At 40.4% G+C, this 19,847-nt stretch overlaps 1 long non-coding RNA gene across 1 annotated transcript in view; it reads left to right on the top strand.

Moving 5' to 3' along the window:
- The window catches only part of LOC148109711 (uncharacterized), a 30,150-nt gene that overhangs the window by 5,651 nt on the left and 4,652 nt on the right, over window positions 1–19,847 (top strand). Inside the window, exon 2 of the long non-coding RNA XR_015725297.1 lies at window positions 5,792–5,886. This is a non-coding gene — a long non-coding RNA (uncharacterized LOC148109711). The remainder of the gene's footprint in view (window positions 1–5,791; window positions 5,887–19,847) is intronic.

Raw genomic sequence — 19,847 nt, 5'->3', positions numbered from 1 at the left:
GGAAGTTCTGTCTCAATGGCAAGTCAGTCTGCACCGTGTAAGACCTGCCTGAAGAAACCAACAGAGACGGGTGCACACGGTTTGTTTCTGGTGTTGCCGCGTGTTGCTGAACTGAAAAAGAGAAGCATCTGGCCCAGGAGAGCCGAGCTCTGCTACTGATGGAGAATCCTTAGTCGTGGGCGCGCTGGGAGAAACGCCCCCCTCCCCTGCCTTCTGGTGTGCTCTTGGACAGGGCCCGGAGAGACCCACGTCCTGCTTGTGCTGAAGAGGCAGGAAGGCAACGCTCTGGGAGATGCGCGTCTACATCAGGGCAGGGTTGCTAGGCGCTTGCTCTGCCCCTTTCAATGTTCCAGCATCCCTTGGGGTAAGCTCCTTGGGTGGACCCCGGGGCGGGGGGAAGCACAGTCCAAGGGTGGTCACCGTCACCGGAGGAGGACGCACAGACCAGGACTGTCCTGGGACAACACGTGGTGAGGGGACAGGAGAGAGGACTGTCATGGCTGCTTCCTTCTTTGATTGCATCTCCAGGAACCAAGTTCTCAGGAATTTGAGGCAAGGAGGCTTAGGCAAGTCAATGCATGTGGGTGGATGAGCAAGGGTTGGAATAAGCCTTATTGCTTACTTTCATTCTTTAGCTAAGCTGGGGCCCTGCGGAAAACCCATCCTTCCTCCTGAAAGGAAAACAAAAATGGGATGGAGTGGGGCCAAGTACAAATAATAAGTGTGCAAAGCTGGTGCAGAATGGCTTGAAGACAGGGGAAGGGCGTTGGTGAACACGTGGGGAAATATCCCACTTGCTCAGAAAAGTCTGTGACCAATATTGGGGGTGACCAGACCTTGAGGAGGAAGAGGGGACGTGCCCAGAACAAAGGAGTCACAAGCGGGTTCTCGCAGGGACTGAGAATCCACCGGATCTAAATCGCCAAATTCACATCGGGCTCTTAGTTTTGAGTCAGTTGCCTTGAATAGAGGTCCCCCGTCCCGCCCAATGGGAGAGATCCCCGGGATCCTTGAAGAAAATGTTCTTGGAGGGTCTGGTTAAACCAGCACAACTTCCTCCTGTGGATTTCTGGGCTTCTCCATCTGTCCCCCAACACACTGAACAAGAAAACTAATGAAGCCCAGTTGGGGGGACCTAGAGAAGGGGGTGTCCCAAAGGGACTGTCTGCATCTAAGCCAGTCTTGGGTGTGACAAAAATACTACAAGAGGGCAAATAAATGAATCCCCAAAGGAAAGAGGAAATCAGGCAGGGGCCTTAGAGAAGAAAGGAGGAGACCCTGGGGTCTGAAGCCACTGAAGATCCTCGTGGGGTCCTTGACAGGGCAGCTAACTGCCCACTGACACACTAGTTATGAAAGATAATCAAAATAATTTCATTAATATGGATGCTGGCGCCATCACAAAGTAATGAAATGAGGAAGCTGAAACTGCCAAGCACTACCGTCGATGAGGAACAGAGATATGCCGGTTATGATCACAGAAAGCCAAGACGGGAGGTCAGAGAAATAGTCATGCCTCCTTGATAAGGCGATGCTCCTGGGAGGTTGTGTACAAGCCTATTAATATCTATTTTTATCCATCCTAGAGCCATACTTACATCTTGAGAGGTCAATCATGACAATGGACCGAGCATAGAGATAAGTACAGTGTGTTCTGTTGCAAATTCTGCGTCTGAACAATCAAGCTTTATTCATTTCTTGTTTGCTCATCATGTTAACCTTTTATTATGCAAAACTGTCAGTTCAACTGCACAATGTGAAAAAAAAAATATTTGGGACAATTCACTCAGCGATGTAGCGATGTTTACCGTAGCTGCTAAAAGGAAAAAACTAACCCTAAAGGTTCCGCGGCAGAGGATTCTCCCACTCGGCTCAGACACTCGGATACTCATCAGCAAGCTGATTGGCTCACTGGGGAACTTGAACTCACGCCTACTCAAGTGCGAGCAAGGAAGGAGTTGGGAGACCTCCTTTCCTGCATCAAAAACGAAACTTCCACCCCAGTGAACTGGCGTACGAGATGCAAGAGAGAGCTCTCGGTGGTGAGCTCTCAGCAGTGCTTCTCGAACTTAGATACCTAAGGTTCGCTGGGGGAGGGGTTGTTACAAAATCTAGAGATTTCCATTTAGGAGGTTTGGGGTAGGGTGCGAGAATCCACAGGTTAACAGGCGTCCCAGGAGACAGCTCTGAGAACAGATCCCTGTAGCAGCCCTGGTTGCTGCTGGCCCACTGCTTAGGAAAGGCACCCCCCACCCCACATGCACGCATGGGCCCTGCCAGGATGCTGGTGGTGTCAGAGGGTCGTCGGGCCTTCACAGGGTCAGGAGGTAGGGCTGCCGTCTGTGAGCATGCCAGGGGCCCTGGAGGGCATCTTCGTGGTAAGTCAGGGCCGTTCTCCCAGTGGTCAGAGTAAACTTGTAGATAATAGAGGCCACCTCTGCCCACCTCTGTTCGCCAGATGATTCTCGAGATCTTGGCTGTGCATTAGAACAACCTGGGGAGATTTTTAAAAAAAATACCCTCCCCCAGATCAGTCAAGTCGGACACTTGGGGTTGAGTAAGGGCACTCCTGGCAGTAATAGAGGGGAGGGGGTTGGGGGATGTGTTAGCCCGGTGATGGGTATTAAGGAGGGCACATATTGCATGGAGCACTGGGTGTTATACACAAACAATGAATCATGGAACACTACATCAAAAGCTAATAATGTACTGTATGGTGACTAACATATCATAGTAATTAAAAAAATAATTAAAAAAAAAAAAGGTCCTTGAGCAATTGTAATGTATAGTTTGGATTGAGAGCCATGGGTTTAATGTCTTTCTTACCTCCTGGGTCCCTCTCTCCTGTCTCCCTCATGAGGGGGGGCATTTCCAATTGCTCAGTGCACGCGCCACCCCCTCTGGCAGCTGAAAGTCCCCAGCTCTGCCACCCCACCCAGCCTGCTCCTTCTCAGAGTGCTCTATCCGCCTACCACAGCCCTCTCTTGCAGAGAAGACCCTCTTCCCTCAGTGTGGTACTAGGGGAGTATGCTAGATTCCAGGAGTTGTGGAAGGAAAATGTGTATTTCTATATCCCCTTCATTCATAGCATGCAAATGATTAATCGTCTAAGGTCTTAGGGCAAGTTCCTGAGAAAGAGACTCCGAGAAGGAGCTTTATGTGCAGAAGCTTTACTGGGGAGTGTTGCTGGGATCAGAGCCTACAGGGCAATGAGGGAAGTGGGAGGTGCTAGGCAGAAGGACCCAGATAGAAGCTATCGCAACAAAGGTCTCGGCGGACCCCCACGGCTGGTCTAGACTCTGGATGGACCTTCAGAATTGTTCCACTTTGAGGCATGAGGGCAAGCCTTTCATATCCCCCACATGGCCCAGTAACTGAATGCAAGCGGTCTTTGGGGAGGTGGCGTGCTCTTGGATGGCGTGACTCTTCAGTCAAGGACAATTCAGGGCAATGCCTGGAGTCTCCTTACTTGGCAGAACCATCGGCTCTCAACGTGCCAGCAGGTGGCTCTCAGTCGAGTAGAGAGACTGCATGTCCCAGTCCTGAGCCAGGACCTACCTATCATACCACTTCATCCACTCTACCAACCATACTAGGGGTCTTTATTTTCGGAGAGAAGATTTTCAGTAGGAATGAATATCTTATTAGTTTGCTTGAGGAAGGGAGGCTTCTCAGTGACCTCCAGAGGCAATATGGTTGTGGTGTAAAAATCTCTGGATTTGGATTAGAATCCCAGCTTGGCCCCTTGGTCATCAAAATCTCTAGGCCTCCGTTAATTTGTCTTTGCAATGAAGCGGATCAGTAAGGACCATGCAGAGTCACTAAGCGCTAAATGCAGTGGGTGGGCCGTATCTGGGGTGGCGGAGTTTGTGCAAGCTGGACCTTGCCCACCTGAGCTGACTCTTGCCATCTCTGACCCCACAGGACACGTAGGACAAGACTTGTCCCCAGTTCATGTGGATTGTCCTGGTAGCTAAGATACTGAGAAAACATTGGCGCTGTTCCTGGGGCGACGGTTGTCCCATGTTTAGACCCAGACTTGCTCACTTCTCTCACTGAAGTACCAACCAACAACAGGTGCCTTGCCCAGTTTTTCTTTAATTGGCGGCCTGGCAGGAGGGCTTGCAATCTGAGGGGAGTGTTGTCATGGTAAACGACGGCCCCCTGGGTCTGAAGAAATCTTAAAGTCAACGTGAAAGGCAACCACCAATGGAGCCAAAGAACTGACTCACACTGAATTTCTGCTTCATCAATGGGGTTGCCAATCTCCCCCACGATATTCACGATGAAGTTGACTAATAACCAACTTTAGCAAAATGCTATGAAACTATCAAATGAATAAAAAATGGAACTCAAAATAATATATTCAATATGATTTCAATTACGTTTCACAATGGTTCAGGAAAATTCTGGAAGCAAAAATGTCAAGATGTCACAATAACTGCCTCTGTATGGTAAGACTGTGGCTGATTATATTCATGCCTTCTTTGCATGTTTCTGTAGTTTAAATTTTTTTCATGAGGAGCAGTGGGTGGAGAAAGAAAAGGAAAAAGAAAATGGATCATGCACTCCCACCAGGGGGAAGGCACATGCCAATGTTTTCCACCAGCTTTTCCCACGGACCACGGTGGGCCTGTAGGGGGGTTGCAAACCTGTGTGTCCATTTCACTTCCCCGGGCTCAAGATGTCTGTGTGAGGAGATGTTAGTGAAGCAGACACTGGTGCTAAGAAGCACTTGGGAGCTTGGCTGCTGGGTGTTTTGGGGGAGACTTGTCAGCTGCAAGCTGCCTGCTGTGTGGGTGTGTCTCCCTGCCTTCATGGGATAATTTTGTCACTAAGGACAATATTTGTAGTTCTGCATCAGCAGCTCTCCTGGTGAGGCTGAGGGGGCCGCTGTGGCTCAGGTACCAGAGCTGAGGTGAAAAGGCTGGTATTCCAGATGTGTGAGGAGATGGGAAGCTGTTAAGTAGGGCTGAGGGGCATGTGGAGTCCCAGGATGATGGGAACTGGGCTTGGATGGGTCCTGGTCAGCCCATCTGTCCTCAGAATATACCCCACCTCTGATGGCCCACTGCCAGGATACCTGGAGGCCAGCAAAGAGGAAGACATGACTGGCTATTGGGGAAGTTAGAAGACTGTCCTGGCAGCCGGCAAAAACAAAGCAGCGAGAAACAAGATCAAACCAGACAGGCCCAAGATGGCGGGTGCCATGACAGGAAACCCTTGACCAAATAAGGAAGAAAAAGCATGAAACCCTGCTTCCAAGAAATCCCCACTACAAGCAATGAATATTCCACCCTCTTGTTAACATCAATACTTTTATAGAAACTATATAGAAACCCGAACTCCGAGGTGCGTGCAGCCCCTCCCCCATCTCTCTCTCTCTCTCTCCCTGCCCCCCACACCCACTCTCACATCTCAAGTGTGTACTTTCACTGAAATAAACTTTCTGGCTTGTACTGCTCACCCACCATGCTGTGTCTGCTTTTGAATTCTTTCTCAAAATGAGACCACGAGCCTTTGATGACATCTTTGAGACAGGCTGGATCGAGGCTTCAGGGCCCAAGGTCTCCCCAGTTTACCTGGCAACACTGTGAGCCTTAGGACCTTTAGAGATAGGTGTCATTTCACTGGTTTCAAGTGTTTTTCAAATGTTTAACCCATTATTGAGAGATTCCTTAGCAGAGAGCCGCACATGGGAAATAAACATCAAATGGGTACATGTTGATGAAAGGAAGAGAGATTTTAGAGCTGGAAGAGGGTCTAAGATCACCTGTCTTACCCATTACAGGGGAGAAGTTGAGCCCCAGAGAGGTTCATAATGAGCCTGGAGTGACCTCTGTCTGAATCAAGACCAACATTCTGCACTGGCTGCTGGAATGTGCTGTGAGTTGAATTATCTGCCCCAGAATAACATATGTTGGAGTCCTAACACCCAGTACCTCAGAATGTGATGTTATTTGGAAAGATGGTCTTTACAGAGATGTGTAAGGCACACATCTGTGTGTAAGGCAAAGCACAACTCTGAAAGTTGACATCTGAACCCACCTGAAGAGCCCTGGCCTATACAAGGGAAGATGGAATAGATTAGTCATTCTGAATATATTTTTTCTTTAAAATAAAATCAGTGGAACTGTCTCTTCAAATTTTAATTAGAAGCCCAAATAAATAAAAATTAATAATTAAAAAAAAATGAGTTGCTCTGTTTGAAAAGTGAGCAAAAGACTTGAATAGCTATTTCTCCAAAGAAGATATATTAATGGCTAATAAGCACAAGAAAAGATACTCAACATCATTAGTCTTCGGGGAAATGCAAATCAAAACCACAACAAGATACCACTTTACATGCATTCCAGTGGATATTATATATAAAAAAGGAACATACCATGTATTGGCAAGGATTTGGAAAAATCAGAAGCCTTATACACGGCTGGTGGGAATGGAAAACGGTGCAGCCACCACAGAAAACAGTACAGAAAACACTGCAGAAAGCCATTCCTCAAAAAAATTAAGTATAGAATTATCACATGATCTAGGGATTCTACTTCTGGGTGTGGATCCAAAGGAAGTGAAAGCAGGGACTCAGACGGATATCTCTTCACAGCAGCATTATCCACAGGAGCCAAAGGAGGAAGTGACCCAGATGTCCGGTGATGAGCGAAAGGATCTTAAAGATGTGGTACCTACACAACATAATATTCTCTAGTCTTAAAAAGGAAGGAGATTCCGACATGTGCTACAGCACAGACGAACCTTACAGACCTGACGCTAGGTGAAATAAGCCGGTCACAAAACGACGAATACAATACGATTTCACTTGCGTGAGGTACACAGAGTGGCCAATTTTAACACACGTGCGCACGTGAACACACACACACACACAAGCTGTTCTCATGGAGCTGTTGAATTTATATTTATATATTTGGGCTTCCAAATAAGTTTCGCCCCTTGTGCCCCTTCCTAGATGCAAGGCCTTGAAGCACGTCAGGAGGACCTGAAGGGAATATATCTAAGAAACCCTGGACTCCAGGATCCAGAAGCTCATTCCAGTTCTGACCTCACAAGAGTTCATGACCTCTCCCAACCCTTCCCCTCCAGGAGCACTTTGTCTCTGGTATATGTCATCGAATACTGTAATCTAGACCTTCCCTTCTCTACGCTGTTCTCTGCTTCCTCCTCTCTAGTTAATAAATACGGTGGTTCTGCTTTCCAAGCTACAAGTCCATATAAAGAATTATAAAGAAATAAAACACCCTTTCTCAAGAAATTCACTCTCAAAAGTGAAAATCTGTCACAAGATTAAACTTACTTTGCAAACAAGATCATGGAACCACCTTACTTCTGAGAAATACTTATATAAACAGTAAATATGTTTTTCTTTTTGAGGCTGGTTCACCATTTAGGTGAACCAATTAACCAGACTGATCACAGCAGGACCTTCAAACAGTTTGATCTTGACCCCTCAGGGACCTGTATAATTTAAAGGTGTGCTTTTTCCTGGCTGATACTGGGATAAAATTGGCTATGGACTATAAGATGAAAGGATTTCTCTTGGTTTCAAAATTTTATGTGAGAATGAAGCTTCTCAAAGGTTTCATATCAAGAATTTTTCTGTTAAAAAAAAGGGAGTGTGGAACTGAGTGTAAGCATGACAACTCACAGAGCTATGATCTATTGATTAAAACTTTTTGGAGAGAAACTATACTTTTTAATTTTTAATCATTTCTATTTTATTTTATTATATTTGGTTTTATATCATTTTATTTATTTTATAAGATATGGTAAGATTTTGCCAGACTGAATTTGAGCACAGGTTGGAAGCTTGCAGATTTCCCAATATTCAATTTCTGCACCTTATTTAAAAAATGTGTTTTTTAATCTAGTTGGGTCCTTGGGAGACCAATATGCAGATAGTTAAGATGCAGCACTGCTTAACATGCAGGTAATCCCTTTCTAACTGTTAGATTATCTTCTTGGGATGATCCCAGGTGTTTGGGGTTGTTCATACGTGTATAATCCCTTAAGTGGAGAGTCTGTGAAAGAGAACTTTGTTTTGCATCATGGTGGAATAAGATGTCCTTCATTTTTGTCCTCCCTCCAAACAAAAATAATTCAGCATCTATGCAGGGACAAAGATGGCCTTGTGGGAGCTATGGGATCTAGCACCATACACCAAGAAAACTAGGAGGAGTCTTGACCACCTGTGTGTTAGGTAATATGCATACAGATCTTGGTCCTGGCTGTGGTACCTTCAGTGGCCCATGAACTGACTCCAGTCCCTCTCAGCTGCTGTCTGGGAACCCCTGCAAATCTAGTAAACACTGTCTTAGGCAAGCAATCACTGACAAGACACTCTGTGGAAGTCCAGGTTTCCAGAAGAGAAGCTCCAGGACACTACTGGAGGAAAGGAAAGGAAAGGAAAGGAAAGGAAAAGAGAGGAGAGGAGAGGAGAGGAGAGGAGAGGAGAGGAGAGGAGAGGAGAGGAGAGGAGAGGAGAGGGGAGGGGAGGGGAGGGGAGGGGAGGAAGAAAAAGAAAGAAAGAAAGAAAGAAAGAAAGAAAGAAAGAAAGAAAGAACGAAAGAAAGAGAAAGAAAGAAAGAAAGAAAGAAAGAAAGAAAGAAAGAAAGAAAGAAAGAAAGAAAAAGAAAGAAAGAGAAAAGGAAAGAAAGAGAGAAAGAAAGAGTTGGTTGTATTGGAGAGTGCAGTTAGTGAAGACTGGAGGAAGTGAAAACACTTCATATTTGAAGGCAACAATGCAAAATTTCAAGGAACATGAAAACTCAAGGATACATGATACCACCAAAAGATCAAAATAATATTCCAGTAACCTAGCCCAAGACATAGAGATTTGTGATTTAACTGATATAGAACTCAAAAGAGCTATTTTAAGGAAATTCAATGGTCTATAAGAAAACACAGAAAGACAATTCAACAATACCAGGAAAACAATAAACAAACAAAATGAAAAGTTAAACAAAGAAATGGAAATCACAGAAGGGGACGAAACAGAAATTCTGGAACAAAAGAATACAATGAATGATGTTAAAGTGCAATAGGCAGGCACCAACAGAAGAATGAATCAAGCCTAAAAAAGAATCTGTGAGATAGAAGACAGGGACTTTGAAATTATCCAGTCCAAGGGGTACAAAGGAAAAAGAGTGAAAAGAGTAAAGTAAGACTACATGATCTGTAGGACACCTTCAAGTGAACCAGTTCGCAAATTGCTGGAGTTTCAAAAAAGAAGAGAGGTAGAAGAGGCAGAAAGCTTATTTAAAGAAACGATGGCTGAAAACTTTCCAAATCTGGGGAGAGATTCGGATATCCAAGTTTATGAAGCTCATAGCTCACCAAACAAAATTAACTTAAAGAGATCCTCTCCAAGCCACTTTATAATAAAAGCAACAAAAATCAAAAACAAAGAGAGAATCTTAAAGCAACAAGAGAAAAAAAAAACTTGCAGTTTCCAAGGGAAGCCCCATTAGGCTTTCAGTGGATTTCTTATTAGGAACCATACAGATTAGCAAAGTGTGGGATGATATATTCAAAGTCCTGAGAGGAAAAAAAAAAAAAACCAAAACCTGCCAACCAAAAAATTCTATCCAGCAAAGTTATTTCAATGGTGAAATGTTGAAACCTTTTCATCTAAGGTGAGGAACAAGACAAAGGTGCCTACTCTCACACTCCTATTCAACATAGCACTGAAATCCTAGGCAGAGCAATCAGGCAAGAAAAAGAAATCAAATACATCCAACCAGAAGGGATATAAAATTATCTTTGCATAGGATAGGATCTCATGTAGAAAATCCGAAAGACTACACCCCAAAACTGTTAGAATAAATGAACTCAGTAAAAATGCAGAATACAAAATCAACATATAGAAATCATTTGAATTTTTATACACTAACAACAAAATATCTAAAAAAGAAATAAAAAGCTCCAATGCCATTCACACATAATAGCATCAGAAAACAATAAAATACTTAAGAATAAATTTAACCAAGGACGTGAGATATGTATACTGAAAACTGTTAAGACTTTGATGAAAGAAACTGGGGAAGAAAAAATAAATGGAAAGATACCCTATATTTATGACTTAGAAGAGTTAATATTATTAAAATGTTCATACTATCCAAAACCATCTATAGATTTGGTACAGTCCCTGCCAAAATTCCACTGTCATTTTTCAGAGAGATAGAAAAAATAATCCTAAACTTTGTAGGGAACCACAAAGACACCTAATACCCAAAGAAAGCCTAAGAAAGAAGAACAGAGCTGGAGACATCACACTTCCTGATTTCAAACCATACTACAGAGCTATAGAAATCAACAAAGTATGGTCCTGGTATAAAATAAACACACAGACCAATGGAACCCAGAGCCCAGAAATAAACCCATGCAAATATCATCAACTAATATTTGACAAGGGAGCCAAGAATGTTTAATGGGGAAAGGATAGTCTCTTCAATAAATGGTGTTGGGAAAATTGAATAACACAGGCAGAATGAAATTTGTAACACCATTCACAAAAACTAACTTGAAATGGAATTAAAGACTTAAATATGAGAACTGATATCATAAAACTCCTAGCAGAAAACATAGGGGGAAAGATCCTTGACATTGGACTTAGCAACAATTTTTTGGATGTGACCGTGATACTAAAAATGCAAACAATAAAAGCAAAAATTAATAATGAAACTATATCAAACTAAAAGCTTCTATGCAGCAAAAGAAATAACAAAATGAAAAGGCAAACTACCGCATAGGAAAAAATATTTGCAAATCATATATCTGATAAGGGTTAATACCCAAAGTATTTAAAGAACTTATACAACTCACGGTCTCAGTCTGCTCTCTTGAGGGTGCCGGTCTGCGAGTCCGCCCACTCCCCAGTGCAGGTACTGTATGGCGACTAACACAATATAAAAAAATATATATTATTATATAAAAAAAAGAACCAATACAACTCAATAGCAAAAAACTAAACCACCCAATTTAAAAGGGGGCAGAAGTACTGAATAGAAATTTTTCCAAAGAAAACATCTAACAGGTACATCAAAAGATGTCCTGTATCACCAATCATCAGCAAAAGAAAATCCAAACTACATGGGATATCCTGTCACACCTGTTAGAATGACTATCCTCAAAAATACAAGAGAAAAGTGTTGGTGAGGATGTGGAGAAATGCACACTGTTGGTGGGAATGTAAATTGGTTCGGCCGCTATGGAAAACAGTATGGAGGTTCCCCAGAAAATTACAAAGAGAATTACCATGTGATCCGGAGGTCCCACTTCTAGGTATAGATCCAAAAGAAATGAAATCAGGATCCTGAAGAGTTATCTGCATTCCCATGTTCATTGCAGCATTATTCACAATAGCCAAGATATTGCAACATCCCAAATTCCTATTAATGGATAAATAAAGAAGATGTGATATATATCTATATATATGTGTCTATTTGATATATATATATATAATGTGATGTGATATATATATCTTTTCTATATATATATATGTGTGTGTATATATATGATCTATATATATATATCTCTCTCTCTCACACACACACACACACACGTATGTAAAATGGAGTATTATTCCACCACAGGAAAGAAGGAAATCCTGCCATTTGTGACAAAATGGATGGACCTTGAGGCCATTAAGGAAAATGAAATAAGTCAAAGAAAGACAAATATTCACTTATAAGTGGAAACTAAAAAAGCTGAACTCATAGAAACAGAGAGTATAATGATGGCTATCAAGGGCTGGGGGCTGGAAGAAATGGGGAAATGTTGGTCAAAGGGTACAAAGTGCCAGTTATAAAGTTATAAGCCAAATAAATTTGGGGGATCTAATATACAGCATGGTGATTATAGTTAACAATACTGTATTATACACTTGGAAGTTGCTAGGAGAGTAGATCTTAAATATTCTTGCCACAAAAATGAAATGATAATTATGTGAGTTGATGAAAGTGTTAACTAATGCTACAGTAGTAATTGTTTCACAATATGTAAGTGTATCATATCAACACTTTGTAAATCTTAAACTTTCACAATCTTATATGTCAATTATAACTTAATAATGCTAAAACATTTTATACAAAAACACATTTTAAAGAGATGCTTTTATTGATCTAATTAAGCTATACCCTATAAGTAATAGAACATTTAGACAATAGAATATTGTATAGCCATTCACACATACACACACACATGCACACATGCACAACATTTAACAACACTGGGAAATGCTCACAGAATAACGTGGAGTAAAAGAAAAAATTATAATTGCATAGATAGCATTAACTAAATAATTCTGTTTGAGAAACACAAATCAAATCAGGCTAAGCCCATGAGGGTAAAGTTAAAGAGAACAAAGATTAGACAGAATTATTTCAAAATGTAAATACTGTTTATCTCTGAACAGTGATATTATGAGTAACTTCTATTTTCTTCTATAGTCATTTCTGTATTTTATAAATGATAAAACACGTATATTATCCTTAAAGTTAATGAAAAGATATTTAGAAAATATTTTTGACCACTATGGAAAGCAGTATGGCATTTCCTCAAAAACTTAAATATAAAATTACTATACGATCCAATAATTCCATTCTGGGCATATAACTGAAAGAATTAAAAGCAGGGACTCAAACAGATATTTGTTTTGTTTTGTTTTTTTAAAGATTTTATTTATTTATTTGAGAGAAAGAGAGCAGAGTGAGAGAGAGGGAGCATGAGCAGGGGGGAGGGGCAGAGGGGGAGGGAGAAGCAGGCTCCCCGCTGAGCAGGGAGCCCTACAGGGGCTTGATCCCAGGATCCCGGGATCACGACCCAAGCTGAAGGCAGACGCTTAACTGACTGAGCCACCCAGGTGTCCCTCAAACAGATATTTGTATCCCCACGTTTATAGCAGCGTTATTCACAAAAGTCAAAAAATGGAAGCAACCCAATTTTCTCTCAATGCATAAAGGAAAATACAAAATGTGTTGTATATGTAAAATGAAATAGTCTTCAGCCTTTCAAATCTGACACAAATTATATGAATGAGCCTTAGACATTATGCTAGTCACAAAAGGGCAAATACTGTATGATTCCACTGATAGGAGGCAGCTTCACCTATTATAAATGAAAGAAAGGAGGAGGAATGGTGGGAGAGGGAATGGGAAGAAGACAGAGGGAATGGAAGAATGGAGAGCAAGAGAAATGAAAGAGAATGGCAGGAGACAGGAAGATGAGATTCGAAGCTGCAAACAAGAACAGACTTTTAAATAAGGCCCTGAGTCTGCACTGAACTTTTGACAATTATGGTTTGTCAGCATGGTAACTGATTCATAATTATTTTATGGGAGTTTAGCAACTCTGTATGTAACTGGCTCAGAGCAGTTGCAGAGCTGTTAATCCTGAATGTTTATTACCCACCATTCAATAAATAGCTTAATAAATCTAAAGAAGTCCAATTTATGGGGATGGTTATGGCGTGCTATTCAAATTCCAAGCAATTACAATAAAACCATGTCTATTGAGGGTAATGTAGGTTTTTTTTTTTTTTAATTTGATATTGGAGGATGCTGGTACTTGACACCCCTTTCAGCTATTCTTTGCTCTCTGTCTGGGTCATAGGGGCAAGGCAGAGGTCAGAGGCTGCCATTTTGAGTCTGCCAGGCTGACGGAGTGAGATGGGACACAGGCTCGTCATCTTCCATGCTGTTTGGGGATCTAGGATTCTGGGGACAGTGACATTACAAGACTATTTGGTTTCTTGTTCAGGGCTTACCTCTGACCTTGGGGTGATACAGCATGTCACAGCTGATGTTGGGTGACTTTTGGGCATCTTCTAGAAGGTGAGTGATTTGGGAAGAGTCAGGAGTGACGACTTCTTTCCTCATAGCTCCTGTCAAGATCAGGGACTTCTCTGCTCACTTCTCGGAGCCCAGTGCAAATACACAGAGAGCTGAGGGTGGATTAGAAAGGTGATAAGAAACCACATACACACACATACACACTTCATGACATTACTTACCCTTGGCCCATGGATTTCCTCTCATTCCCTGACACTTTGCCTTGTCTCCCATTAGGGAGGGAACTGGGTGGAAGTGATTCAAAGTGGGAAGATACTAGCCTAAAAGAGAGCAGATCTTGTCCTGGCCTTGGCCCTTACCTTTATTGTGTGGCATTGGACAGGTCACCTCAGTGGTGGGGCCTCAGTTTCCCCTTCCAGTTCTGACACTGGTTTAATGCTTCAGTGAAAGAGGACAGCAGGTGAACAAGAGAGACAGTCAGAAGAGGTGCTCTATAGAGGACAATTCCTGTCTGAATTGGGGTAAGACTTTACATCGTCCTAAGGCAGAAGTCTGAATCTCCCTTCTTTCAGTTCAAACATTTATTGAATACCTATCTATTCAACGTGCAGTTCAATATTCCAAACTGCACATGAATGAGACTCATTCCCCTCCCTACTAAGAGTTCAAATCTAGTAAAATAGGAGACACAGACTTCAATAATTATAGTATGAGAGCTAAATGCTGAACTGGCATTTCTGAGAAAGCGTTTTAGGAGCATAGAGAAGGAAAGTCATTCATTTTGAGTTGGGGAAGGATGTGTTTAGGTCAGGCTTGATGGAGACATTGGTATTTGAGCTGGGCCTTGAAGATAGGTGAAGAGACATTCACCACGGAGAAAATGGAGGGAGGGCAGGTAAAGGGAACAGCAAAGGTGAAGAAGTGTGGAAGGGTGTTCATTCACCTCCAACGTGCCCGAAATGGTTTGGGGCACTGAGGATACAATAGTAAATAAGACGGCCTCTGATTTCATGGAGCTTACAGACAAGTGCATAGCGACAGGTATTAACAGACAAGTATATCAGAGAATAAGGTGGTCTTAAGAAATGGACAATCCCATGTGCTCGATGTGTGGGTGCATAGTGAGGAAAAACTGGACATGAACTTGATAAGATACAAACTTAAAAGATTGTGGAGGGTCTTACGTCCTTAGGTAGTAGGAAACTAACGAAGATTTTTTTTTTTTTAGTGGAGAAACATTACCAGATTTATGTTTTAGAACTAAAACAAGAACTAAAACCAAGCAAAGAATACATTAGCGTGAACGAGGCTGGCTGCTGAGAAAGCAATTAGAATGTTATTACTGTAGTCTAAGAAAAAGATGATGAGAATGGACGTAGGGCCATAGCTCTGGTAATGAAGACAAGGAGACAGATTTGAAAGGCATTTCAGAGGCACAAACAAGATCTGGTGACATGAGCAGTGAATGAGAACGAGGCGGAGATGGTACCATTTACAGACTGAGTGACTTGGGAACTATTTATACCATTCTCAAAGACAGAGAATACAGAAGGAAAATCATGCATTTGGATTGGAGGTGCCTATGGGACAGCTAGTAAGTTCCCAGTTAGCAGTGACAGCTTCCGTCTCATACCATCCAGGCTGGGGCTAGTGATTATCAATCCAGGGTATTGTAGTGATTGTCGGTCCAGGAGAATTGTCAATCCAGGGGTATAAACCGAAGTCATGGGAATGTATGAGTCCACTCAGAAAAGAATGAAGAAGACTAAGCCACACTGATGAAACTCATGGAGGGAATGAGTGAAGAAATTCAGCATGCACACTCAGGAAGAATGATGTCCTAGGATCAAGGAAAAAATATTTACATGCACACTCACAAATATATACACACATCTATCTATCTATATAGATATCTATATCTATCTATCTATCTATCTATCTATCTATCTATCTATCTATCTATCTGAGGTATAGAAAGGAGATGTAGATTGAAGGAAGAAAAATTTATTCCTTCTGGTGGAGAAGTCAAGGAAACTTCCTGCAGAGGTGCCGTAGAGTTGGGTTTTGAAAGACTGGAAGGATTTTGCCGGGTGGATGAAGATGGGGCATTCATTCCAGAGACTGAGGATAGTATGTGCAATAAAATGAAGGCGAGAAGGAAAATGTCATGTATTTCGGGAACTATAAGCAGTGTGGTATTGTTGGAGCATGAAGCGTGTTGGGGAGTGCCAATGGATGGGGCAAGAGGCAAACAGGGAACAAATCATAAATGGCCTTCAGTGCCATGCTTTACACTAGGAAGTTGGTCTTCACCTTGTAGATGGAGATAAAAGTTATAAGCAAGGAAGACTTGGGGTTTTGAAAGATCTCTTTGGTTTTAACTTTTCCCTTTATTGATTCCTTTTTTTTTTTTTAAGATTTTTATTTATTTATTTGACAGAGAGAGAGAGACAACCAGCTAGAGAGGGAACACAAGCAGGGGGAGTGGGAGAGGAAGAAGCAGGCTCCCAGCGGAGGAACTGGATGCGGGGCTCGATCCCAGGACTCTGGGATCACGCCCTGAACTGAAGGCAGACGCTTAACGACTGAGCCATCCAGACGCCCCTGATTCTTTTTTTCTGATTGGTTTACTTCATGGTTCTTCTAGTTTAAGATGAGTGCTTGGTTTCATTTTATTTTTCAGTGTCCTTCTTTAATAATTAAGTGCTGCTTGTAGAGTATCTTGCATTGTTTTTGTAGGGAGTGTTACATTTTCATTGGTATATTGGTAGTAAGTCATTTCTTTTTTAATTTCCTCAGTGAAATCAATGATATGGAAATTTTAAAAATAGAAAGAATAAATATATCCAAACTCTGATCTTTCAAGGAAACCAATAAAACACATATACCTCTTGAAAGCTTATTAAGGGAGAAAAGAAGAGAAAATAAAAATAGACAAGATTAAAAGTGAAAAAGAGACATGTGCCACCATTATATGCTCAAATCGTATAGTAACAAAATTGAAAATTTAGAGTCAATGTATTAATTCCAGGTAAAACATATCATATTAAAACTGATTTAAAAGGAAATGAAAATCTTGACTTCCCTCAATTACTAGAGAAGAAATAAACTGATGAGTGAGTTTCTACTGGGAAAGTCGCCTGACCTAGAAATGGGGATTTTATATAACTTAAGAATAGGCAATTCCTATTTAACTATTCCAGACACTAGAAAGAAGCTTGACAAAGACAACAAAGAAGGAAAACCATATCCCAATATCACTTAATTCTTAATACCTTAATTAAGTGCAAAATTCTTAATAACTTAATTAGGTACAGATTCTAAGTGAAATATTAGCAAACAGAATTTGGCAATGACCTAAAGAATGATATATTATGATTAAGCAGATTTTATAGTAAGCGTGGTTTAATATGAAAGAATCTATCAAAACAACCCATTATATCATTATATATTATTATATCAATAAATTTAATATATATGTGTATGTACGTGTGTGTGCACAAATATGTATATTGTTTGTATGTATCATATATACACATATATTTATATATACATATATAATATATCCGATATTAGTATACCTGGTATTTCTATCTATAAATATTAGCCTAGGAGACTACAATCTAAGGTTGAAGAGACTCTACTAATGAAAGTGGACACCCAGAATTAATAAAACATGGCATAGACATATTTGATTATATACAAATTAAAGTAGGCCTTTATATGAAAATACAAATTAAAATTAACTTTACATGAAAACAAAGATATAAGAGATATCAGTGAAAATGGTAGAGTAAGGACCTCTAAAATGCTCTCTTCCATGAAGACAATAACAGCACTAGCAAATGTTCAGAATGAACTTTTTCAGAGCTCTGAAAATTAACCAAAAGCATGCAGAAATTCAATGGGCATTTATATAAGAAAAATGGCTAACGTTTAGCAAGAACAGCAAACATTTTCACTTGTCCTACTTTCATCTCTCTCTACCCATGCAGTATTCATGAAAGCCAAGAGCTCACTATCACAGTGGAAACCAGCAGCCTGGCAGCCACCAGGGTCACTACTTTGGAAATAACTACCAAAAAAAAAAGTAAAAGAAGTGACAAAGAAATTAAGGTATACTAGAAGATATTTATTTAATACAAAAGGACAGAGAAATGAAGGAACAGAGTAACAAAAAGGACATAGATATGTACAAAAAATAGCATAGTGGCAGATGTCAATGCTTTATTAGTAACTAATGCAAATGCATTAAACATTAAATGTAAATTACTAAACTCCAATCAAAAGGCAGAGATTGACAGAATAGATTTTTAAAAACCCACGATATGCCGCCTACAAGAGACACACTTTGTTTTTTTTTAGTTTTTAAAATTTATTTAAGTAATCTCTACACCCCACGTGGGGCTCGAACTCAACCCTGAGATCAAGAGTCACATGCTCTTCCGACTGAGCCAGCCAGGCACCTCAAGAGGACACACATTAGATTCAAAGATATAAATAGGCTGAAAGTATAAGGATGAAAAAGTATATTATGCAAATGATAACTAAAAGAGCTATAATGGCTATACTAATATCAGAAAATAGACTTCAGGACAAAAATTGTTATTACAGACAAGGATATCTTACTAGGACAAATACAAACATATAGGCACCTAACAACAGACCCACTCCCCAAATACATGAAGCAAATACATGACAAATTGAAGGGAAACACAGATAACAATAATAGTTGGGCCCTCAATACTTCACTTTTAAAAATGGATAGAACAACTAGACAGAAGAGCAATAAGGGAACAGAGGACTTCTATATACAGAACAACATTATTAGGCAGCTCGCTCTAACAGACATCCGTAGAACATTCCACCTCAAGTGCACTTGAAATACCCTCCAGGACAAGCCATACGTTAGGCTGTAAGACAAGCCTCAATACGTTTAAAAGATTGAAATCGCACAAAGCATGTTCTCCATCTACAATGGAACGGAATTAGAAATCAAAAACAGAAGGAAATTTGAGAAATTCGCAAAAAGTGGACATTAAACAACACCCTAATAAGTCAAAGAAGAAATAATAAGGAAAATTAGATATTAGAAATAGCTTGAGAAAAGTGAAAACGAAGACCTAATTTTCTAATACTTATGGGATGCAACAAACACAGTGGTTAGAGGAAAATTTACATCTGTAAAGTACTATACTTAAACAGAAGAAAGAAAAATAAATAAAAAGAAGAAAGGTTTCAAAACAAAAACCTAACCTACCTTAATTAAGAAACTAGAAAAATCAGAGTAAACAAAATGCAAAATGAGCAGAAGAGGGAAATAATAAAGATTAGAATGGAAATAAATGAAATAGAAAATAGAAAAAATAATAAATAAATAAAAACAATAATAAATAAATAAAAGCAGTCACACTCCTAAGTAGAGACCTAGGAGAAAGGAAAACACACATTTGTGTAGGTTCTCTGATAAAAAAAATCAACAAAATTGATTAATCTTTAACCACATTGACAAAAAAAGAAAGAAGACTCAAATTACTAAAATTAGGAATGCAAAAGGGAGCGTAGTAATTGACCTTATAGTAAACAGGGTTATAAGGGAATAGCATGAACAAATGCAGGCTAACAAACCAAATGATCCAAATAAAATGGACGTATTTCTAGAGAAATTCATGCCGACTCAAGAAGAAATAAAAAATCTGAATAGACCTAAAACAAGTAAACAGATTGAATTAGTAATGAAAAAAACTTCCCACAAAGACAAGCCCCGACCAAGTGGCTTCACTAGTGAATTCTACCGAAGTAATAGAAAAGAATTAGCACTAATCCCTTTACAAACTTTTCTGAAAATTAGAATAGGGAGGAAATTGGAACCCTTATAAATTACTGGGGGAATGTAAAATGATGCAGCTTCTTTGGAAAACAACTAGCTTGGCAGTTTCTCGGAAGTTAAATATAGAATTAGCACATGACCCAGCAGTCACACTCCTAAGTAGAGACCTAGGAGAAAGGAAAACACACATTTGTGCAAAAACTTGTATATGATGT

The sequence above is a fragment of the Ursus americanus genome, chromosome 7 (assembly GCF_024610735.1).
Source record: "Ursus americanus isolate L20-20 chromosome 7, mUrsAme1.1.p, whole genome shotgun sequence".
Taxonomy (NCBI): domain Eukaryota; kingdom Metazoa; phylum Chordata; class Mammalia; order Carnivora; family Ursidae; genus Ursus; species Ursus americanus.
This window is presented reverse-complemented; position numbering and strand designations above follow the sequence as displayed.